Source organism: Rhodnius prolixus, unplaced genomic scaffold, assembly GCF_049639745.1.
Source record: "Rhodnius prolixus isolate KJV_2025 unplaced genomic scaffold, Rpr scaffold_8, whole genome shotgun sequence".
In the NCBI taxonomy this organism is placed as follows: Eukaryota; Metazoa; Arthropoda; class Insecta; order Hemiptera; family Reduviidae; genus Rhodnius; species Rhodnius prolixus.
This window is the reverse complement of record NW_027411593.1, coordinates 2,188,706-2,215,392: the sequence shown is the minus strand read 5'-3', so window position 1 is coordinate 2,215,392 and position 26,687 is coordinate 2,188,706. Positions and strand designations below refer to the sequence as shown.

Genomic DNA, 26,687 nt, shown 5'->3' with positions numbered 1-26,687 from the left:
ATGTACAGAGTAGTGTAGAGGGTTGTACAGTTACAGTCTGATGTGTATGCTGTGTAGAGAGCTAGATTTTTAAAATGTAATTTATGATAATGGTACTATAAGAGCAGGTTGTGTAGATTTTTACAGTTAATTTATTCAAATCAGGAGAACAATGGTCCTGGTCCAAATAAAACCATTAACAGATAAAAATCACTGACAATATGTATGTTACTGCTAATTGTAGTATAGCAGGGACTGTGCTGAGGACTCGATCTGATTTAATATTGATGAACATACAACTGTACGTTCATCAATATTATTTAACTGGGTAATTCATTCCGCAATGGCTGTCTTTTTGTTTTCATAAATTTACCTTATATTTCCGCTATTCTATTTCATTTCCGGTGGGTAATTTAAACAAAACTGTCACAAATGTCATATTTTAGCACTGACGGCTTTTCGCCGGTGATCGTGCTTTGTTAAAAGCTTTTTAATAATTTAAAAAATTCGTTTTCAAATTTGCATATTGGTTTGCAGTGATGCTGACAAAGACAGAATGTAGATGGACAAATTTAGCACAATTCGTTTATTTAAAATAAAATAAATCTCAATATCTTCTAATTCTAATTCAATATCTTGCTGTAATACCCAAAATGGAGACAACCGCTCAGAAGCGGATATCACTAAGTGTAGATTGTAAAGGGAAATAGGTATAAACCAAATCTAATGTGGCCTTAATACGAGGGTCGTTTGAAAAGTCCGTGCAAAAATAAAAACTACTTAATTTTTTGGGGTAAACCTTTTTTATTTTTCAACATAGTCTCCTTTTAGGCTTATACACTTCGTCCAACGCTGCTCTAGTTTGTTGATCCCTTCCGAATAATAGGATTTGTCCAAGTCTGAAAAATAGCCATTCGTTTCTGCAATCATTCCTCGTTTGAATAAAATCTTTTTCCCGCCAGCCATTTCTTCATATTGGGGAACAAATAGTAGTCCGAGGGAGCTAAGTCTGGAGAATAGGGGGATGTGAAACGAGTTGGAACCCTATTTCCATTAATTTTGCGACCACAACTGCTGAGGTGTGAGCTGGTGCGTTGTCGTGATGGAAAAGGACTTTTTTGTGGGCCAATCGTGGGCGTTTTTCTTGCAGCTCGGTTATCAAACGGTCCAATAACGATGAATAATATGCACCTGTAATAGTTTTACCCTTTTCCAAATAGTCGATGAAGATTATTCCTTGCGAATCCCAAAAGACAGTCGCCATAATCTTTCCGGCCGAAGGAACGGTCTTCGCCTTTTTTGGCGCAGATTCCCCCTTGGTAACCCATTGTTTAGATTGTTCTTTGGTCTCAGGAGTGTACTGATATATCCATGTTTCATCCACAGTGACGAAACGACGCTTAAAGTCCTGCGGATTCTTCTGGAACAGCTGCAAACCGTCCTTGCAACACTTCACACGATTTCGTTTTTGGTCAAGCGTGAGCAATCGCGCCACCCATCTTGCGGATAGCTTTGTCATGTCCAAATGTTGATGCAAAATATTATGTACCCGTTCATTCGAGATGCCCACAGCACTAGCAATCTCACGCACCTTCACTCTTCTGTCATCCATCACCATATCATGGATTTTATCAATGATTTCTGGAGTAGTAACCTCAACAGGGCGTCCAGAACGTTCAGCGTCACTTGTGCCCATATGGCCACTCCGAAAATTTTGAAACCACTTATAAACTGTTCTAATCGAAGGTGCAGAGTCACCCTAATGTTTATCAAGCTTCTCTTTAGTCTCCTGAGGCGTTTTGCCTTTCATAAAGTAGTGTTTAATCAACACACGAAATTCTTTTTCGTCCATTTTTTGAAAATCACTCGACTTCCTCGATCCAAACGAATGCCAAACACAAAGAAATAGACCGATCTGGCTGAAACTTGGTGTGTGTTCTTCCAAGAGATGCTACTAACTAAACATAACCTCGATACGCGCCAGTGGTGCTATCTCTCTGACTTTGCACGGACTTTTCAAACGACCCTCGTACATTCCATTTGGCCCTCTAAAGGGTAGCGTTTTTACCCAAAATGTGTGGCGTCTGTCAAGAGTTAAAGTAAGGGCGTAAATGTGTTGAAGAGCCAGAATTGGGGCTATGGATCTGACAAACCCAAATAGGCCCTGTACGAAGATCGAATATTTGAAGGTCAGCGTAAATGTTGTCCGTGTTTTTTTTTTAGACTTAGTGATAATCACCAAGATCTTTTCTAGAAGTGGCTAGTCCATGGCCATCTTATCCTAACAGCCGGCTAGCTCCCCCAAGTGGGCACAAAGATTGAAGGATTTGTTCACCTTTTTCGAAAACCGTTCCAAAATTCCTAAATTTTTTGTGCGACATCCGCGGATCACATCTGACACATACACGGCATGCATCAGTGTAAGCGTACCGCAAGTACCAGAAATGTTAATGAAATCGAAATCTCTTCACCAAATTGATTAAACTGGAGATTGATGGAAGCCGGAAACCGGACTGAAGAACCATCCGTGCTACGATGGACCAAATCTCATTTTCGCTCTGAAGATGGCTTTGAAGGGTAGAAAACCTTACAAAGACCTACATCACTCCTGCATCCTGCATTTACACTTTTATTTATTTATTTTTTAATTTCTACTTTTAAAATTACAAACAGGAAGTCGAGTGATTTTGTATCTATCTATTTATTTATTATCGAAATTTGGTATGATTGTAATTCAACTTCTTAACAGATTTCTCTGAACCTGGGAGAAAAATTGAAATTTTATTTCCCCCGTCAGCGCGACCCCATACAATTCAATCCTGCCATTATCGATAAAATGGAAATAGAAAATCTTTTACATTTCTAACGAATGCAATTTCCAAGACCACCTTATGAATAATCCAAACGTCTCGGATTTCCGCAGCTTCTCTTTCTTCCCCACATTATTATTTGAGGGGGAGTCAGGTTTTGTTGAATAACGATCTTAAAAAGAGAGAGAGAGAGAGACAGAGATGCTGCGAGGAGATTTACTCTGGATTGAGACATCCTTAAAATACCTCCAAGCCCTTTAAGGGTGTTCCTTTCACAGATTACGGAGAACCGTTTTTTGCCGTAATGAGATTCACCATTCTCTGTTTGAGTTTTATTTCTTCTTGCTGCTACCTTCTTTTAGCCTTCTTACTAATTGTTCCTTTACTTCTTAGATGCAGTGAAATTTGATAGATCAGTTCTATTACTATTATTGATCCTATCACTGAAGAACAAAAACCCCCCAAAACAATTAAACGGATAAAATGAGTTTTAAAACTTTTGGCACGTGGCACGGAAGCGGTTCGGATTAGCCAGCGTTCCTGTTACTCAGATTCATTTGCTGGCCTGGAGAACTGGAGAAGAAGAACCATCCCTGCTAAGAGATGATGCACTTATTTGTGGTCAGAAGAAGCCATGAAGACTTGGGCGTATGGATTAGAAGCTGCAAATAAAGGAACGCATAAGAAGGGTACAAAGGTTATCACTTATCACAAAGGTAGATCCTATTCTTTTATAGGATAAACCGTCAGAATTTCGTCTAAGGTGGACCGGAAGTTGACCTCTAAACACCTCTGTACGAACTTGATCTTCTTTACGGACAGATCAAAGAAAGTGCTTGTTTCCCTGGAGCCGGTGTAAGAATGCCAAGTAAGAATGGGAAGCTATTAGCCCCGTTGCTAGGGTAGATACATATCGTCTTTAAAACACAACTTCCGGAAGGTTCTACAGAGATGGTGCTAACTCCTGGCAGGCGGTGTGATCATCTACAATGGTGACATTTTCTTATTACCTGGATGGTACTTTTTTTAAAGACTCTCCACACTCCTAGATGTGAAAGAATTCCAGCACCAAAATTTATTGATGGAAGAAAACTTTGCTTCAAATTCAGGCCTCGAAATATGCATTTCCGGTTGGCAACTCAATCCTTTTTAGCATCCAATACAGCCTCCATGATCATGTATTCATAGAACTCAAAAGCCTAAAAACTCATGTCCAAGTATACTGAAGTTTCCTAACGCTTTAATGTAATACAAAATAATATTTCATAAAAGATGCAAGCAGATGTAAATACAGTTCAACAGTATTGTTAGCTACAACAACAGCATCAGTAATCTACATTGTAACTAGTTTTCCTGGAATATAATGGAAATCAGAGTATCCATAGTAACCGGGACTGTGGAAGAGTAAACTAGAACTATCATCTGCTCTGCGGGAACCAAATGTGAGAGGTAGATATAACGTATCCCGTTATATTGCCAGGATAGACTGGCGAGTCAACCTTAATGCTGCTATCGCCACATTCACTGTAGATGGTAAATGAAAAAATTCACTTCATAAAGTTCAGCAACATTGCAACAAAAAAAGAATTAACTACAAAACTAAAAAAAAAAAATTAGTTTTGTTGATTAATCCAGAGGAGATGATATCGCCCTGATTTCTCAACGGTGGCTGATTATTGTCGTAACTATTACAATTTGCCAATATGGCCACAGGAAGTACATGAAGCATGGCAACAACAATACCTCGGAGCTATCATGCAGAACTGTTTCTCTATAAGTAACTATATTATAATTGTGAACTCTCCTCTGGTTGTTTGGTAGTTACAACAACAGTTTATTGCTCAAATTGTTGCAAACAAGAACAATAATAATATCCGGCTGATGGATGTTGTTAGCTGCAACGACAGAACACTGCTCGGAGGTGGGTAATGGGACCTAGATGGTGTCTACAAGATAGATAAGAACTGTTTGTATCTGAGAATCCCGTTTCGGTTGCTTGGTCCTCTAGTCACTCCTGGATTCCGGTTAACGAACTTGCTGATGAAACAGCAAAGGAGCTGCGATGATAACAATGACACCTTAGCCCATTCCTATCGACGTTGTAGAACAGAGGTGGAGCAGTGGATTTTGGAAGGAACATCGGAAACGGTGGAGATCCCGAGCTGACTGCCGTCAGGCTGAAGAAATTCTTGGCCTGTCAAAAACGGTTATAGTTGGTTTTAGCAGGTGCCGGATCCGCCAGTTCAGGTTGGTTGAGTGGACAAGCGATTTTAGCGTCCTTACCCAGTCTCGCCAATTTGGGCTGGCTGTGGTGAGTCCAATGAGACTGTGCGGCACTTTGTAGAGGTGTGCCCCGTTTATTCTAAAACTAGATTTCTCGTCTTCGGAAGATCAAATGTCTCACTACCAGAGATTGTGGCATCTGGTAATCTTTACCAGAACTTTCTAGGTTTATTCCAGTGTACTGGGCGATTGAGTCGCCATGCTCCCTAGTGTCCTGTTACTACTTTATTAGTTTATTGCATTGGCATCTGGCAACCTTTAGCCGGATTTGTTGTTTTAAAGCCCCGGTATCTCTGATGAGATGGCGGGTGGGCGGGGAACAATGGGAACCATTTTGAATTGCCTGCGTTCCTTCCCCTTTTTGGCGGAACCATCCTTCTAATACAATCTACAATCTACAATCTGAGAATCCCCGTTGAAGAAGAAGAGCTAATCAGGGAAAGATCTGCGCAGCTTTCCACTAAATTATATAGCATTACCGTAGTGCGCAATAATAGCTATCATTTGGTAAAAACTCCATGTTTAAAGAAAAGCTCTTGACCGGAAGTGCGATACTTCTTTTTAAAGTTCATCGCCTACTCAGATACTCGCTTGGTTTTGTCTGAAATTCCTTTCATTTCGATGAACTTATATTAAACTTAAGTCACAATAAAATAGGGACCAACTTTGAAGTAAATTTTGAGAAATGGACTAAAAGAAGGGGATGTATCAGTGTGAAGACTGTGTACACAGATATATTACTTTCTGGAATAAATCCTTTGGGATACACCTGTGATCTACCAAGAGCTGGGAAAAGACAGGAACGAAAAGTGAAATCAAAGCCATCGTTCTAAAGTGAGCTGCCTACCACAGATAGGCTTTAACAGAGAGGCGAGTTTAACTTGGTTTGCTTTTTCTCTCATGAAACGCCTTTGAATGAGAATTTCAAAGACATTTATCTTTTATTCTTCATACGGCTTTTTTAAAGCAAGGATGTGCTTTGTGGTATTTCCTTTAAAATGGATAAACTGGCACAGCTAGCTGAAATAGAAATCCATCGTTTACAGTCAGCTGTAAGCAAATCAAAGCTATTGGACTAGGAATCTGCACAGGAAGGTGAATTTAGTTGAGATGGTCCAGCTGAAGCTCAGTAAAAACAGGTGAGATAACTGACACTGTTTCACTGTAGGTAACTCAAACAAAACGAGTTTTTTGGTCCATTTTAGTCTGAGTAAGCTTTATGCAAGATGGATGCTGCATTTGTGAAAAGGTGCCCAAAAATAAATGCAAAAACAAATTTCGGAGCAATGCATTTGTAAAGAATCCCCAACTGATTTTGTGCTAAGATTAAGGTATGGAATTCCGAAGCTCTTGTAAATCTGAAAAATCAAGGAAAGAATATTAAATTTTGGTTGGTGCAAAGCTCATTGTGGTATTTGTAATAAATTTAAACTGTAGATTTACTTGCTAAGGAGGTGAGTACTTAGCGATCCCTCTTCCACCATCAGATTTAAAGGACTGGATAAAAAAGAAAAAATCATGGAAAAATGGCAGCGGAAATTCGAAAATTGTGATAAGGGCTTATTTTACGAAAACCATGGTACCACCGGTTAACCATAAAGTATGGTTTAAAGATGGTTATTTTTAGCAAAAGAATTGTTAACATAATAAATAGAATGCGAGCAAAATTGTAGGTCATATTTGTTTAGAATAGGTAAATTGGCCTCTCCTCTGTGTAGGAGATGTAATGAGACGGAGGATTTTGAACACGTAGTTATGGTTTGCCCTAATTATAGTAAAGAAAGGGAAAAGTTTTTTAACGAAATCCCAAGATATTGCACTGTTCCCCTCTATTTTAAGGAGATAATATTCTCAAATAATATCTACGTGTATGTGTTTGGTAGAATTTATTAAAAATTACAATATTTAAAAACCTACCAGCCAGATATTACTAAAAACAAATACAAGTGGTTGATTGGTTAATAGTGTAAGCACTGATTCCTCAAAGAAATAAGGGATGGAATCCATTCATTGAGATGAGATCACAAAACTAAATAAATTGTGACGTAAAAAACTGTAGCTTTTAATTTAAATACCTGAGTTTTCCATTTCCGAGACAACAATAAGTGAAATTAAAACTCGATGAATGCAGGAGAAACCTGGAATTGCTGGTAAAAGAAGTCCTGTAATTTTATTTAGGTCAGAAAAGAAATCAATTTACAGCCGCAGAAAAGAGAGCGCCGACTTCTTCATCAATAATAGATTGCATCTACTTAAAAAATCACTTGGCTCTTTCTTACAGGTCCAGGAGGACCAGTCTCATCAACAATTCTAGTAAGGTGAACTACTTTCAACCAGTGCAAGATGCAAAATGTGCAATCAACTGCAGCAAAGATATCCCTACAATTTTGTAGCCAATAGAATTGTCAGCGGTCTTGCCAACAGAGAGATTACCAGAGAATAACTGATGGAAACCGTTGATTAACTATGAACTTATCTTTTTAGTGACCGTAAATGATTAACATTTAGGATTAAACTAGCGAGGATTTGGTCAAGAAATAAATAAAAAACAGTAATTCGGTCTTTACGCCAACGTTTCGAATAAATTTATCGCCTTCATCAGGGAGTTGTTACGCAAGTTAGTTGTGAGTTACACAAAATAAACTGATAATTTAAAGGAAATATTCAGACGCACTCACCAAACTTATTTTATTTTATTTTTTTTAGAATAACTTTTTAGATTAAAAAAAAAACCTTAAAACTTGTATTTCCGGTGATAATTCAAAAATCGAAAATCTGCACGATTACAAAACGTACTTCCGTTTAAGAGCGATAATGTAAAGTTCAATATAAAAAAGATCAATACTCGTGTAATCAAGTTTTCTTATGGAGAATTTAAATTGGATATTTTGTTTTTAAGAAAAAAACACGTTTCATTAAAACCCGTCAAAGATAATGTATTCAAAAAAAATGTGGAGGGGGAAATGAAGGGGAGGGAGAGAGAACAGCTGTTAGCACAGAAGTGCCAACTAAGCTACAGGATTCATGTCATCATGACCCATTTCTGTTTGTCTGTACAAGTCTATTTAAAATGCAACTCTGTAAAAAAAAAAAATAAATAAATAAATAAAATACGTAACTCTTAATTAAACCGACGGCTGTTGTAATTAGCACAGACTGCTCCTGTGAAACTAAAAATAAATTCCTATTAATGATCAAAAAATTACGCTCCCGCAGGACAATTTCTTATTTAATATTTTTCCTGGATGAAAAGGACAAATGTTCTTTTTTCAATACTAATTTTCAGGATAAATTTAATGCTTCCATACATTTTACAGTGGGCCGGAAGTGCTACTTTCCGTACTTCCGTTTTTACAAATAGTGGTGCTCGAGAAGTCTCGCTTTCATCATCTCCATCAATTTTGACAAAGCGTCGAGACTTCCCAAAAGGCACATCTACATAGACTTCCGAATCGAAAGACACCTCTTTCATGAAAATCGGTTCGCGCGTTTAGGCGCTACGCAGTTGCAAAAAAAGGTAACAATAACAAGAAGAACAACAAGAACAATTTTTGAAAATGCCGTTTTTGCTCATTTTCGGCAACTCTTTTCTCGAAAACTATTAGATCTGGGTTGTTGCAAAAAAAATTACAGCTATAAAGGAGGGTTTGCCCTATATTTTAAAGAAAATTTGGGAATTTTATCTTTTATAGAAAAAGAGAAAAAAATTGTCAAAGTTGGGTGTTTTTCAACGTTACGCTTTTTCGTGCAGTTTTTGACGATCAACCCTTATACAACTGTCCTACCGGAAACAGTTTTAATATAGTGAACATGTATTAATATAATTAATTTGAAATAATTTAACTTTTTTTTATCACAAATTCTAAATTTTGTAGAAAATTTAATCACTTAAATCGTGATAAGGGAAAGTCGAGAGCTAGTTCCGTTTTAAAATTGCCATACTTCCTGTTACATGAAATTAACGGAAATAACTTTTCATTTTGTTTGTAACTTTATTTTATTTTATTTTTTGTGCAAAAAACATTGATTTAGTATCGCTCAGCAGGAGTTATTGCGTGCACTTGCAATATTGTTCAAAATTATTGTCTACGGGGTCAAGCCCCCCAAACAAAATTTTCACAATGAGTGTAGTTCTAATGAAAAAAGTAGAGTAAAAAAATAAATTGAAAGTTCAGCTTAAAAGAGAAAAATCTAAAAATAAATCTTGTTTTTAAGGAAAAATAATATTAAAAATAATAGTTTAAACCTTTGATTTATAAATAATAATTTTTTAGAATAATAAATTTGTATGAATACAATGTTATGATAAAGGCGCCACGATAGCCGAGCGGTTAAAATATTAGACCCGCAATGCTAAGATGTATTATTGGTTTAGTGGTTTTGATTCCCGCTGTCTAGGCCTTGGATTTTATTTAATGGTTAATATGAGAAATTTACAGTAAAGTATGTTTGCTAGTCGCCTCCGTCCACGACACCTAATTTGTGGTAGTTGGACGTAAAGACCGCCTGTGAGAAAATAGGCATTACTTTACAATGTAATATTAGATTTGTTGAAATTTTGTCCCACACTCCTAGACAAATCTAGATAAATTCTGTTAGCTGAAAGAGTGAGAAAGAAAATGTTCGAGATCGGTTTATGCTTTACTATTTTCTAGGTTTTATTATTTATTATTTGATAAATAAATATTTATTATTGTTAGTTTAATTCTTACATTTAGGTAATTAAGTTAATCCATGAAGAATTACAGCTCTTAATTTGAGTACATTACTCACATACGTACAAATTAATTTTAGAACAGTTTGAGTTTTAGGTTAGGATTAAGCAACATGTCCGTCCAATTCTCCTCGTTGTTAAAGTTATAAAATAATTCTATCATTGGTTTGTCCAAAAGGGGCGTGTCACAAAAATAAGATTAAAGTCTTCGTTTCCGCATTTAACTGGCAAAGTTTACACTGCATCTGAGGATTAATATTATAAACAGTATCCTTTTAATAAAATACTTGCTAGAAGTGCGTAGTTGAGCTATTAATCTGGTGGAGGAGGCAGAGAGGTTGGTTGAGAGCTCAAAAATGGTTGAATCGTCAGACCAGAATTAAGTAATAAACGGTAATATGGGCTAAAAGTGGAATTGAATACAAATTTTTTGGTCTATTGCAGTTAAGTAGTTCTGGAATCTGTCTAAAATTTGGGGTATGATAGTTTTTAGATGAACTCGCGTAGAGTTGACACCCATTCAATGGAAAAATCCAAGAATTGAAACCTATAAAAGAAATACTGAAGAAAAAAAATTTGACGGCAAAAAATGTAGTAAACAGGAACATCCATAAGGCAAATAATAAATACTAAATGTCAATATCAGACTCCCAGATTTAAGAGACCAAGTCAATATCCTTTAAGTGGTACATTACTCTTCAAAGGGCAGCTTGACCCAGCCCACTCGCCGCCCTCTACAGTATCCTTGGACGAATTTCCCAGGAAAAATCTTTCAAATACATTAAGACCTACCTACTTCAGCGCAATGAGCGTAACAAAGTTTACTGTGGAAATTCTTTGTAGCTGTTTTCAAGAGAAATTCTCTTAAAAAATGGAAAAACTTAAATAAAATTGGACAACATGGTACAACTTACTGTTTTAGGGATTTAGATCGCTAACTTTGTACGAGGACTTTCCTGCAACTTTTCTATTGGGAGACACGAAAACCATTGCTGAAAAACTTCCGGATATGTTTCAATTAAGGATATCCGGAACAATATGCCCACGGACCCACACACACACAAAAAAAAATAAAAATTATATTGGGCTGCCAGACGTCGTATGGCCCAAATAACCATTGACCGTAAAGGCGTAGGTTGAAAAACAAAATGTTTCAATTAAGGGCAGAATTAGATTTTTTTTAAAAAAATAAATCGTAGATGCCATTTTAAATCTACAGTTTCTCTGAATACAAATAGATTTGTCTGTCCATGGCAGTAAGTTTAGAAGTTAGCTTAATTCCATTAAAACAAATCAAATCAAATTTTATTGTTTTTGAGTAATACAACTCATAACAAGAGTTAGGCACAATATAGAAAAATTAACTAAATTATTAACTAAATACAAATCTGTTCAAAATGTACAATACAAAAATAAATTAACCACATAATATCAATATAATGAAAATTAAATCACTGTTAATAAAACTAAATCAAAAATAAAAGTAATACCATAAAAGTCAAGAAAAAACTAAATCAATGTGTTTGTCGTGTTCTGTGGTAATGCTACAGAACTGCAGAACACGACAAACACAATGATCACTACAAAAAAACACCAACAACTCAAAAAGACAATTTTTTTTCGAAGTTAAAAGACCAGACTGGAAAGGACAAACAATCAAATCTTATATACGAAATTGAATGCAAAGACTGCCACAAAAAATATATAGGCGAAACATCACAGAACTTAAATCAAAAAGACTGTACCAACACTCTTACGACACAAAACTAAATAAGAACACCACAGCACTTTCCTTACACAGCACAGAAAATCATCACACTTTCGATTTCACAAACACAAAGATACTTAAATCAGAAACCAACACACAAAAAAGGAAAGTGCTAGAAATGATATACATATGTATCTAAGACAGAAAGTCTAAATTTCAAAACTGATACCAACAATTTAAACAACATACGTATACGCCAACTTACTGCAAAATACTTGGACTATTGGCAACACTGACTTCCACACAACCAAACGCATATCACCACACAGACCGATCACACTCAGTCCATGAACAGACAAGACAGAAGACACACCAACCCTGAAATGTAAAAGTATTACTTTGTAAACTAGGTAAATAATTTTTGTAAATTTCGTTTTATTATACATATTTATTTCAATTGTTAACAAACTGTAAATATGTTCCACAGCCCTGAAGATGACCTAGTCCTCTAGGTCGAAAGCTCGGCAAAATAAATTTTACTCGACTGAAATGGCAATTATTTTTTCATCCTATTGAAACTATAAATCAGTCACCAAAAAGAATGAACAACAATTAAAATAAATATGTTGATTGATTTAACACAGCTATCTCATCCTCAGAAAAATAAGTAAACAAAATAGTAATTTTCTTAGTAGAAAAAAAGATAAAAACTGAAAAAAATAAGTCAAAGACAACAAACTAGATATGGATTTGTTACCAGAAATACTAAAATAATAACTAGAAAAACAAACAAGAAAACTAGTCTTCTTTACTCTACGCACGTGAAATATGGGCTTATAATAGATACACCGACGACCTGGAGGCAGTGTAGGTGCAATTCTTAAGACAAATTCTATAAAAACAGGAAATAACCAAAGTAACATATGTGGCATTAAAATCATCACAGGAAGACGGAAATAAAATTTCAGACACCACAAGCGCCACAAAGGCTGAATTGGTTTTTCCCTATTTTTTGGGATTTCCTATAAACCCAGGATACTCAATGAACTCATGCAGACTTTATTAATGTTAAGCAGGAAAATGCCTCTAAAGACCCTTTCAGTGGTCAGATTTTGGGTTTTCTCTGTAAAGTGCCATCCAAAAATATGTTGTTGTAAATGGTTGATTATAAGAGAGGGTATCTTCAAAACTGGCCTTGAAGACATTAGAAGATGATCAACCAATTTGTAGATGATCATCGTCAACTGTTGATGATCAAGCCAAAAAACAGGTGAGCTCTCTTGAGCATGCAAATCTACAACTATAGTCTACTCTATATTCAAAGAATTAACACCAGAATGTAGCATCTCTGGTGAGGTCAACACATGACATTTGGATTGAACTTTGAATTCTGCAGTCCTGGTTTGTTGTGAAGGACAAAGTGTGTTAGAACACTCAATGTATATATTTTTTGTCGGAAAATAAGTCTACCTATCTACTTTCATCGACCCGGGAAATTCTTTTCTTTTTATGGTTAATCTTTTCTTTTTATTTGAACTAAAGATCGATATTAACTCTCTTACATTTCCAAATGGTTTACAAAGTTTAGACTTTGTAAAACGAAAACTAACTTTAACCCCAAATATCTCGTATTCTGCTCGATAGAATTTTACTAAAATTTATACAATTATAGACAATAGATGTCTCCATATACAAGTGAAATATTATCAAATTCTAACAAGTAGTTTACGAGATATGTGAAGTTAAAGTTTAGACTTTGTAAAACGAAAGCTAACTTTAACCCCAAATATCTCGTATTCTGCTCGATAGAATTTTACTAAAATTTATACAATTATAGACAATAGATGTCTCCATATACAGGTGAAATATTATCAAATTCTATCGAGTAGTTTACGAGATATGTGAAGTTAAAGTTTAGACTTTGAAAAAGGAAAGCTAACTATAACCCCATATATCTCGTTTTCTGCTCGATAGATTTTTACTAAAAATACAATTAGACAATAGATGTCTCCATATACAGGTAAAATGTAAACAAAATCTTTCGAGTAATTTACGAGATATGTGAAGTTAAAGTTTAGACTTTGTAAAACGAAAGCTAACTTTAACCCCAAATATCTCCTATTCTGCTCGATAGATTTTTACTAAACTTTATACAATTATAGACAATACATGACTCCATATACATGTAAAATGTAAACAAAATCTATCGAGCAGTTTAGGAGATATTCAAAGTTAAAGTTTAGACTTTGTAAAACGAAAGCTAACATTATCCCCAAATATCTCGTATTCTGCTTGATAGATTTTTACTAAAATTTATACAATTATAGACAATAGATGTCTCCATATACAGGTAAAATGTAAACAAAATCTATCGAGCAGTTTACGAGATATTCAAAGTTAAAGTTTAGACTTTGTAACACGAAAGCAAACTTTAACCCCAAATATCTCGTATTCTGCTTGATAGATTTTTACTAAAATTTATTCAATTATAGACAATAGATGTCTCCATATACAGGTGAAATATAATCAAAATCTATTGAGCAGTTTATGAGATATTTGAAGTTAAAGTAATCACTCTGTAAAAGGAAAGCAAACTTTAACCCTAAATATCTCGTATTTTGCTCGATAGATTTTTACTAAAATTTATACAATTATAGACAATAGATGTCTCCATATACAGGTAAAATGTAAACAAAATCTATCGAGCAGTTTACGTGATATTCAAAGTTAAAGTTTAGACTTTGTAAAACGAAAGCAAACTTTAACCCCAAATATCTCGTATTCTGCTTGATAGATTTTTACTAAAATTTATCGAATTATAGACAATAGATGTCTCCATATACAGGTGAAATATAATCAAAATCTATCGAGCAGTTTATGAGATATTTGAAGTTAAAGTATTCACTCTGTAAAAGGAAAGCAAACTTTAACCCTAAATATCTCGTATTCTGCTTGATAGATTTTTACTAAAATTTATACAATTATATACAATAGATGTCTCCATATACAGGTAAAATGTAAACAAAATCTATCGAGCAGTTAACGAGATATTCAAAGTTAAAGTTTAGACTTTGTAAAACGAAAGCAAACTTTAACCCGAAATATCTCGTATTCTGCTTGATAGATTTTTACTAAAATTTATTCAATTATAGACAATAGATGTCTCCATATACAGGTGAAATATAATCAAAATCTATTGAGCAGTTTATGAGATATTTGAAGTTAAAGTAATCACTCTGTAAAAGGAAAGCAAACTTTAACCCTAAATATCTCGTATTTTGCTCGATAGATTTTTACTAAAATTTATACAATTATAGACAATAGATGTCTCCATATACAGGTAAAATGTAAACAAAATCTATCGAGCAGTTTACGTGATATTCAAAGTTAAAGTTTAGACTTTGTAAAACGAAAGCAAACTTTAACCCCAAATATCTCGTATTCTGCTTGATAGATTTTTACTAAAATTTATCGAATTATAGACAATAGATGTCTCCATATACAGGTGAAATATAATCAAAATCTATCGAGCAGTTTATGAGATATTTGAAGTTAAAGTATTCACTCTGTAAAAGGAAAGCAAACTTTAACCCTAAATATCTCGTATTCTGCTTGATAGATTTTTACTAAAATTTATACAATTATATACAATAGATGTCACCATATACAGGTAAAATGTAAACAAAATCTATCGAGCAGTTAACGAGATATTCAAAGTTAAAGTTTAGACTTTGTAAAACGAAAGCAAACTTTAACCCGAAATATCTCGTATTCTGCTTGATAGATTTTTACTAAAATTTATTCAATTATAGACAATAGATGTCTCCATATACATGTGAAATATAATCAAAATCTATCGAGCAGTTTATGAGATATTTGAAGTTAAAGTATTCACTCTGTAAAAAGAAAGCAAACTTTAACCCTAAAATCTCGTATTCTGCTCGATAGATTTTTGCTAAAATTTATACAATTATAGACAATAGATGTCTCCATATACAGGTAAAATGTAAACAAAATCTATCGAGCAGTTTACGAGATATTTAAAGTTAATGTTTAGACTTTGTAAAACGAAAGCCAACTTTAACCCCAAATATCTCGTATTCTGCTTAAAAGATTTTTACTAAAATTTATTCAATTATAGACAATAGATATCTCCATATACAGGTGAAATATAATCAAAATCTATCGAGCAGTCTATGAGATATTCAAAGTTAAAGTTTAGACTTTGTAAAACGAAAGCTAACATTATCCCCAAATATCTCGTATTCTGCTTGATAGATTTTTACTAAAATTTATACAATTATAGACAATAGATGTCTCAATATACAGGTAAAGTTCAATCAAAATCTATCGAGCATTTTACGAGATTTTTGAAGTTAAATTTTTCACTCTGTAAAAGGAAAGCAAACTTTAACCCTAAACATCTCGTATACTGCTCGATAGATTTTTACTAAAACTTATACAATTATAGACAATAGATTTCACCATATACAGGTAAAATGTAAACAAAATCTATCGAGCAGTTTACGAGATATTCAAAGTTAAAGTTTAGACTTTGTAAAACGAAAGCAAACTTTAACCCCAAATATCTCGTATTCTGCTTGATAGATTTTTACTAAAATTTATTCAATTATAGACAATAGATGTCTCCATATACAGGTGAAATATAATCAAAATCTATCGAGCAGTTTATGAGATATTTGAAGTTAAAGTATTCACTCTGTAAAAGGAAAGCAAACTTTAACCCTAAATATCTCGTATTCTGCTCGATAGATTTTTACTAAAATTTATACAATTATAGACAATAGATGTCTCCATTTACAAGTAAAGTTCAATCAAAATCTATCGAGCATTTTACGAAATTTTTGAAGTTAAATTTTTCACTCTGTAAAAGGAAAGCAAACTTTAACCCTAAAAATCTCGTATTCTGCTTGATAGATTTTTACTAAAATTTATACAATTATAGACAATAGATGTCTCCATATACAGGTAAAATGTAAACAAAATCTATCGAGCAGTTTACGAGATATTCAAAGTTAAAGTTTAGACTTTGTAAAACGAAAGCAAACTTTAACCCCAAATATCTCGTATTCTGCTGGATAGATTTTTACTAAAATTTATTCAATTATAGACAATAGATGTCTCCATATACAGGTGAAATATAATCAAAATCTATCGAGCAGTCTATGAGATATTTGAAGTTAAAGTATTCACTCTGTAAAAGGAAAGCAAATTTTAACCCTAAATATCTCGTATTCTGCTCGATAGATTTTTGCTAAAATTTATACAATTATAGACAATAGATGTCCCCATATACAGGTAAAATGTAAACAAATTCTATCGAGCAGTTTACGAGATATTCAAAGTTAAAGTTTAGACTTTGTAAAACGAAAGCAAACTTTCACCCCAAATATCTCGTATTCTGCTCGATAGATTTTTCTAAAATTTATTCAATTATAGACAATAGATGTCTCCATATACAGGTGAAATATAATCAAAATCTATCGAGCAGTCTATGAGATATTTGAAGTTAAAGTATTCACTCTGTAAAAGGAAAGCAAACTTTAACCCTAAATATTTCGTATTCTGCTCGATAGATTTTTACTAAAATTTAGTCAATTATAGACAATAGATGTCTCCATTTACAGGTAAAATGTAAACAAAATCTATCGAGCAGTTTACGAGATATTCAAAGTTAAAGTTTAGACTTTGTAAAAGGAAAGCAAACTTTAACCCTAAATATCTCGTATTCTGCTCGATAGATTTTTACTAAAATTTATACAATTATAGACAATAGATGTCTCCATATACAGGTAAAATGAAAACAAAATCTATCGAGCAGTTTACGAGATATTCAAAGTTAAAGTTTAGACTTTGTAAAACGAAAGCAAACTTTAACCCCAAATATCTCGTATTCTGCTTGATAGATTTTTACTAAAATTTATTCAATTATAGACAATAGATGTCTCCATATACAGGTGAAATATAATCAAAATCTATCGAGCAGTCTATGAGATATTTGAAGTTAAAGTATTCACTCTGTAAAAGGAAAGCAAACTTTAACCCTAAATATCTCGTATTCTGCTCGATAGATTTTTGCTAAAATTTATACAATTATAGACAATAGATGTCCCCATATACAGGTAAAATGTAAACAAATTCTATCGAGCAGTTTACGAGATATTCAAAGTTAAAGTTTAGACTTTGTAAAACGAAAGCAAACTTTAACCCCAAATATCTCGTATTCTGCCTGATAGATTTTTACTAAAATTTATTCAATTATAGACAATAGATGTCTCCATATACAGGTAAAATGTAAACAAAATCTATCAAGCAGTTTACGAGATATTCAAAGTTAAAGTTTAGACTTTGTAAAACGAAAGCAAACTTTAACCCCAAATATCTCGTATTCTGCTTGAAAGATTTTTACTAAAATTTATTCAATTATAGACAATAGATATCTCCATATACAGGTGAAATATAATCAAAATCTATCGAGCAGTCTATGAGATATTCAAAGTTAAAGTTTAGACTTTGTAAAACGAAAGCTAACATTATCCCCAAATATCTCGTATTCTGCTTGATAGATTTTTACTAAAATTTATACAATTATAGAAAATAGATGTCTCAATATACAGGTAAAGTTCAATCAAAATCTATCGAGCATTTTACGAGATTTTTGAAGTTAAATTTTTCACTCTGTAAAAGGAAAGCAAACTTTAACCCTAAACATCTCGTATTCTGTTCGATAGATTTTTACTAAAACTTATACAATTATAGACAATAGATTTCACCATATACAGGTAAAATGTAAACAAAATCTATCGAGCAGTTTACGAGATATTTAAAGTTAAAGTTTAGACTTTGTAAAACGAAAGCAAACTTTAACCCCAAATATCTCGTATTCTGCTTGATAGATTTTTACTAAAATTTATTCAATTATAGACAATAGATGTCTCCATATACAGGTGAAATATAATCAAAATCTATCGAGCAGTTTATGAGATATTTGAAGTTAAAGTATTCACTCTGTAAAAGAAAAGCAAACTTTAACCCTAAAATATCTCGTATTCTGCTCGATAGATTTTTACTAAAATTTATACAATTATAGACAATAGATGTCTCCATTTACAAGTAAAGTTCAATCAAAATCTATCGAGCATTTTACGAAATTTTTGAAGTTAAATTTTTCACTCTGTAAAAGGAAAGCAAATTTTAACCCTAAATATCTCGTATTCTGCTTGATAGATTTTTACTAAAATTTATACAATTATTGACAATAGATGTCTCCATATACAGGTGAAATATAATCAAAATCTATCGAGCAGTCTATGAGATATTTGAAGTTAAAGTATTCACTCTGGAAAAGGAAAGCAAACTTTAACCCTAAATATCTCGTTTTCTGCTCGATAGATTTTTGCTAAAATTTATACAATTATAGACAATAGATGTCCCCATATACAGGTAAAATGTAAACAAATTCTATCGAGCAGTTTACGAGATATTCAAAGTTAAAGTTTAGACTTTGTAAAACGAAAGCAAACTTTAACCCCAAATATCTCGTATTCTGCTTGATAGATTTTTACTAAAATTTATTCAATTATAGACAATAGATGCCTCCATATACAGGTGAAATATAATCAAAATCTATCGAGCAGTCTATGAGATATTTGAAGTTAAAGTATTCACTCTGTAAAAGGAAAGCAAACTTTAACCCTAAATATCTCGTATTCTGCTCGATAGATTTTTGCTAAAATTTATACAATTATAGACAATAGATGTCCCCATATACAGGTAAAATGTAAACAAATTCTATCGAGCAGTTTACGAGATATTCAAAGTTAAAGTTTAGACTTTGTAAAAAGAAAGCAAACTTTCACCCCACATATCTCGTATTCTGCTTGATAGATTTTTACTAAAATTTATACAATTATAGAAAATAGATGTCTCAATATACAGGTAAAGTTCAATCAAAATCTATCGAGCATTTTACGAGATTTTTGAAGTTAAATTTTTCACTCTGTAAAAGGAAAGCAAACTTTAACCCTAAACATCTCGTATTCTGTTCGATAGATTTTTACTAAAACTTATACAATTATAGACAATAGATTTCACCATATACAGGTAAAATGTAAACAAAATCTATCGAGCAGTTTACGAGATATTTAAAGTTAAAGTTTAGACTTTGTAAAACGAAAGCAAACTTTAACCCCAAATATCTCGTATTCTGCTTGATAGATTTTTACTAAAATTTATTCAATTATAGACAATAGATGTCTCCATATACAGGTGAAATATAATCAGAATCTATCGAGCAGTTTATGAGATATTTGAAGTTAAAGTATTCACTCTGTAAAAGGAAAGCAAACTTTAACCCTAAATATCTCGTATTCTGCTCGATAGATTTTTACTAAAATTTATACAATTATATACAATAGATGTCTCCATATACAGGTAAAATGTAAACAAAATCTATCGAGCAGTTAACGAGATATTCAAAGTTAAAGTTTAGACTTTGTAAAACGAAAGCAAACTTTAACCCGAAATATCTCGTATTCTGCTTGATAGATTTTTACTAAAATTTATTCAATTATAGACAATAGATGTCTCCATATACAGGTGAAATATAATCAAAATCTATTGAGCAGTTTATGAGATATTTGAAGTTAAAGTAATCACTCTGTAAAAGGAAAGCAAACTTTAACCCTAAATATCTCGTATTTTGCTCGATAGATTTTTACTAAAATTTATACAATTATAGACAATAGATGTCTCCATATACAGGTAAAATGTAAACAAAATCTATCGAGCAGTTTACGTGATATTCAAAGTTAAAGTTTAGACTTTGTAAAACGAAAGCAAACTTTAACCCCAAATATCTCGTATTCTGCTTGATAGATTTTTACTAAAATTTATCGAATTATAGACAATAGATGTCTCCATATACAGGTGAAATATAATCAAAATCTATCGAGCAGTTTATGAGATATTTGAAGTTAAAGTATTCACTCTGTAAAAGGAAAGCAAACTTTAACCCTAAATATCTCGTATTCTGCTTGATAGATTTTTACTAAAATTTATACAATTATATACAATAGATGTCTCCATATACAGGTAAAATGTAAACAAAATCTATCGAGCAGTTAACGAGATATTCAAAGTTAAAGTTTAGACTTTGTAAAACGAAAGCAAACTTTAACCCGAAATATCTCGTATTCTGCTTGATAGATTTTTACTAAAATTTATTCAATTATAGACAATAGATGTCTCCATATACATGTGAAATATAATCAAAATCTATCGAGCAGTTTATGAGATATTTGAAGTTAAAGTATTCACTCTGTAAAAAGAAAGCAAACTTTAACCCTAAAATCTCGTATTCTGCTCGATAGATTTTTGCTAAAATTTATACAATTATAGACAATAGATGTCTCCATATACAGGTAAAATGTAAACAAAATCTATCGAGCAGTTTACGAGATATTTAAAGTTAAAGTTTAGACTTTGTAAAACGAAAGCCAACTTTAACCCCAAATATCTCGTATTCTGCTTAAAAGATTTTTACTAAAATTTATTCAATTATAGACAATAGATATCTCCATATACAGGTGAAATATAATCAAAATCTATCGAGCAGTCTATGAGATATTCAAAGTTAAAGTTTAGACTTTGTAAAACGAAAGCTAACAATATCCCCAAATATCTCGTATTCTGCTTGATAGATTTTTACTAAAATTTATACAATTATAGACAATAGATGTCTCAATATACAGGTAAAGTTCAATCAAAATCTATCGAGCATTTTACGAGATTTTTGAAGTTAAATTTTTCACTCTGTAAAAGGAAAGCAAACTTTAACCCTAAACATCTCGTATACTGCTCGATAGATTTTTACTAAAACTTATACAATTATAGACAATAGATTTCACCATATACAGGTAAAATGTAAACAAAATCTATCGAGCAGTTTACGAGATATTCAAAGTTAAAGTTTAGACTTTGTAAAACGAAAGCAAACTTTAACCCCAAATATCTCGTATTCTGCTTGATAGATTTTTACTAAAATTTATTCAATTATAGACAATAGATGTCTCCATATACAGGTGAAATATAATCAAAATCTATCGAGCAGTTTATGAGATATTTGAAGTTAAAGTATTCACTCTGTAAAAGGAAAGCAAACTTTAACCATAAATATCTCGTATTCTGCTCGATAGATTTTTACTAAAATTTATACAATTATAGACAATAGATGTCTCCATTTACAAGTAAAGTTCAATCAAAATCTATCGAGCATTTTACGAAATTTTTGAAGTTAAATTTTTCACTCTGTAAAAGGAAAGCAAACTTTAACCCTAAAAATCTCGTATTCTGCTTGATAGATTTTTACTAAAATTTATACAATTATAGACAATAGATGTCTCCATATACAGGTAAAATGTAAACAAAATCTATCGAGCAGTTTACGAGATATTCAAAGTTAAAGTTTAGACTTTGTAAAACGAAAGCAAACTTTAACCCCAAATATCTCGTATTCTGCTTGATAGATTTTTACTAAAATTTATTCAATTATAGACAATAGATGTCTCCATATACAGGTGAAATATAATCAAAATCTATCGAGCAGTCTATGAGATATTTGAAGTTAAAGTATTCACTCTGTAAAAGGAAAGCAAACTTTAACCCTAAATATCTCGTATTCTGCTCGATAGATTTTTGCTAAAATTTATACAATTATAGACAATAGATGTCCCCATATACAGGTAAAATGTAAACAAATTCTATCGAGCAGTTTACGAGATATTCAAAGTTAAAGTTTAGACTTTGTAAAACGAAAGCAAACTTTCACCCCAAATATCTCGTATTCTGCTCGATAGATTTTTCTAAAATTTATTCAATTATAGACAATAGATGTCTCCATATACAGGTGAAATATAATCAAAATCTATCGAGCAGTCTATGAGATATTTGAAGTTAAAGTATTCACTCTGTAAAAGGAAAGCAAACTTTAACCCTAAATATTTCGTATTCTGCTCGATAGATTTTTACTAAAATTTAGTCAATTATAGACAATAGATGTCTCCATTTACAGGTAAAATGTAAACAAAATCTATCGAGCAGTTTACGAGATATTCAAAGTTAAAGTTTAGACTTTGTAAAAGGAAAGCAAACTTTAACCCTAAATATCTCGTATTCTGCTCGATAGATTTTTACTAAAATTTATACAATTATAGACAATAGATGTCTCCATATACAGGTAAAATGAAAACAAAATCTATCGAGCAGTTTACGAGATATTCAAAGTTAAAGTTTAGACTTTGTAAAACGAAAGCAAACTTTAACCCCAAATATCTCGTATTCTGCTTGATAGATTTTTACTAAAATTTATTCAATTATAGACAATAGATGTCTCCATATACAGGTGAAATATAATCAAAATCTATCGAGCAGTCTATGAGATATTTGAAGTTAAAGTATTCACTCTGTAAAAGGAAAGCAAACTTTAACCCTAAATATCTCGTATTCTGCTCGATAGATTTTTGTTAAAATTTATACAATTATAGACAATAGATGTCCCCATATACAGGTAAAATGTAAACAAATTCTATCGAGCAGTTTACGAGATATTCAAAGTTAAAGTTTAGACTTTGTAAAACGAAAGCAAACTTTAACCCCAAATATCTCGTATTCTGCCTGATAGATTTTTACTAAAATTTATTCAATTATAGACAATAGATGTCTCCATATACAGGTAAAATGTAAACAAAATCTATCAAGCAGTTTACGAGATATTCAAAGTTAAAGTTTAGACTTTGTAAAACGAAAGCAAACTTTAACCCCAAATATCTCGTATTCTGCTTGAAAGATTTTTACTAAAATTTATTCAATTATAGACAATAGATATCTCCATATACAGGTGAAATATAATCAAAATCTATCGAGCAGTCTATGAGATATTCAAAGTTAAAGTTTAGACTTTGTAAAACGAAAGCTAACATTATCCCCAAATATCTCGTATTCTGCTTGATAGATTTTTACTAAAATTTATACAATTATAGAAAATAGATGTCTCAATATACAGGTAAAGTTCAATCAAAATCTATCGAGCATTTTACGAGATTTTTGAAGTTAAATTTTTCACTCTGTAAAAGGAAAGCAAACTTTAACCCTAAACATCTCGTATTCTGTTCGATAGATTTTTACTAAAACTTATACAATTATAGACAATAGATTTCACCATATACAGGTAAAATGTAAACAAAATCTATCGAGCAGTTTACGAGATATTTAAAGTTAAAGTTTAGACTTTGTAAAACGAAAGCAAACTTTAACCCCAAATATCTCGTATTCTGCTTGATAGATTTTTACTAAAATTTATTCAATTATAGACAATAGATGTCTCCATATACAGGTGAAATATAATCAAAATCTATCGAGCAGTTTATGAGATATTTGAAGTTAAAGTATTCACTCTGTAAAAGAAAAGCAAACTTTAACCCTAAAATATCTCGTATTCTGCTCGATAGATTTTTACTAAAATTTATACAATTATAGACAATAGATGTCTCCATTTACAAGTAAAGTTCAATCAAAATCTATCGAGCATTTTACGAAATTTTTGAAGTTAAATTTTTCACTCTGTAAAAGGAAAGCAAATTTTAACCCTAAATATCTCGTATTCTGCTTGATAGATTTTTACTAAAATTTATACAATTATTGACAATAGATGTCTCCATATACAGGTGAAATATAATCAAAATCTATCGAGCAGTCTATGAGATATTTGAAGTTAAAGTATTCACTCTGGAAAAGGAAAGCAAACTTTAACCCTAAATATCTCGTTTTCTGCTCGATAGATTTTTGCTAAAATTTATACAATTATAGACAATAGATGTCTCCATATACAGGTAAAATGTAAACAAAATCTATCGAGCAGTTAACGAGATATTCAAAGTTAAAGTTTAGACTTTGTAAAACGAAAGCAAACTTTAACCCGAAATATCTCGTATTCTGCTTGATAGATTTTTACTAAAATTTATTCAATTATAGACAATAGATGTCTCCATATACAGGTGAAATATAATCAAAATCTATTGAGCAGTTTATGAGATATTTGAAGTTAAAGTAATCACTCTGTAAAAGGAAAGCAAACTTTAACCCTAAATATCTCGTATTTTGCTCGATAGATTTTTACTAAAATTTATACAATTATAGACAATAGATGTCTCCATATACAGGTAAAATGTAAACAAAATCTATCGAGCAGTTTACGTGATATTCAAAGTTAAAGTTTAGACTTTGTAAAACGAAAGCAAACTTTAACCCCAAATATCTCGTATTCTGCTTGATAGATTTTTACTAAAATTTATCGAATTATAGACAATAGATGTCTCCATATACAGGTGAAATATAATCAAAATCTATCGAGCAGTTTATGAGATATTTGAAGTTAAAGTATTCACTCTGTAAAAGGAAAGCAAACTTTAACCCTAAATATCTCGTATTCTGCTTGATAGATTTTTACTAAAATTTATACAATTATATACAATAGATGTCTCCATATACAGGTAAAATGTAAACAAAATCTATCGAGCAGTTAACGAGATATTCAAAGTTAAAGTTTAGACTTTGTAAAACGAAAGCAAACTTTAACCCGAAATATCTCGTATTCTGCTTGATAGATTTTTACTAAAATTTATTCAATTATAGACAATAGATGTCTCCATATACATGTGAAATATAATCAAAATCTATCGAGCAGTTTATGAGATATTTGAAGTTAAAGTATTCACTCTGTAAAAAGAAAGCAAACTTTAACCCTAAAATCTCGTATTCTGCTCGATAGATTTTTGCTAAAATTTATACAATTATAGACAATAGATGTCTCCATATACAGGTAAAATGTAAACAAAATCTATCGAGCAGTTTACGAGATATTTAAAGTTAAAGTTTAGACTTTGTAAAACGAAAGCCAACTTTAACCCCAAATATCTCGTATTCTGCTTAAAAGATTTTTACTAAAATTTATTCAATTATAGACAATAGATATCTCCATATACAGGTGAAATATAATCAAAATCTATCGAGCAGTCTATGAGATATTCAAAGATAAAGTTTAGACTTTGTAAAACGAAAGCTAACAATATCCCCAAATATCTCGTATTCTGCTTGATAGATTTTTACTAAAATTTATACAATTATAGACAATAGATGTCTCAATATACAGGTAAAGTTCAATCAAAATCTATCGAGCATTTTACGAGATTTTTGAAGTTAAATTTTTCACTCTGTAAAAGGAAAGCAAACTTTAACCCTAAACATCTCGTATACTGCTCGATAGATTTTTACTAAAACTTATACAATTATAGACAATAGATTTCACCATATACAGGTAAAATGTAAACAAAATCTATCGAGCAGTTTACGAGATATTCAAAGTTAAAGTTTAGACTTTGTAAAACGAAAGCAAACTTTAACCCCAAATATCTCGTATTCTGCTTGATAGATTTTTACTAAAATTTATTCAATTATAGACAATAGATGTCTCCATATACAGGTGAAATATAATCAAAATCTATCGAGCAGTTTATGAGATATTTGAAGTTAAAGTATTCACTCTGTAAAAGGAAAGCAAACTTTAACCCTAAATATCTCGTATTCTGCTCGATAGATTTTTACTAAAATTTATACAATTATAGACAATAGATGTCTCCATTTACAAGTAAAGTTCAATCAAAATCTATCGAGCATTTTACGAAATTTTTGAAGTTAAATTTTTCACTCTGTAAAAGGAAAGCAAACTTTAACCCTAAAAATCTCGTATTCTGCTTGATAGATTTTTACTAAAATTTATACAATTATAGACAATAGATGTCTCCATATACAGGTAAAATGTAAACAAAATCTATCGAGCAGTTTACGAGATATTCAAAGTTAAAGTTTAGACTTTGTAAAACGAAAGCAAACTTTAACCCCAAATATCTCGTATTCTGCTTGATAGATTTTTACTAAAATTTATTCAATTATAGACAATAGATGTCTCCATATACAGGTGAAATATAATCAAAATCTATCGAGCAGTCTATGAGATATTTGAAGTTAAAGTATTCACTCTGTAAAAGGAAAGCAAACTTTAACCCTAAATATCTCGTATTCTGCTCGATAGATTTTTGCTAAAATTTATACAATTATA

At 31.8% G+C, this 26,687-nt stretch overlaps 1 protein-coding gene across 6 annotated transcripts in view; it reads right to left on the bottom strand.

The window, feature by feature from the left end:
• Nucleotides 1-26,687, bottom strand: part of Fas3 (fasciclin 3) — a 491,319-nt gene that overhangs the window by 339,136 nt on the left and 125,496 nt on the right. The window lies entirely within an intron of this gene.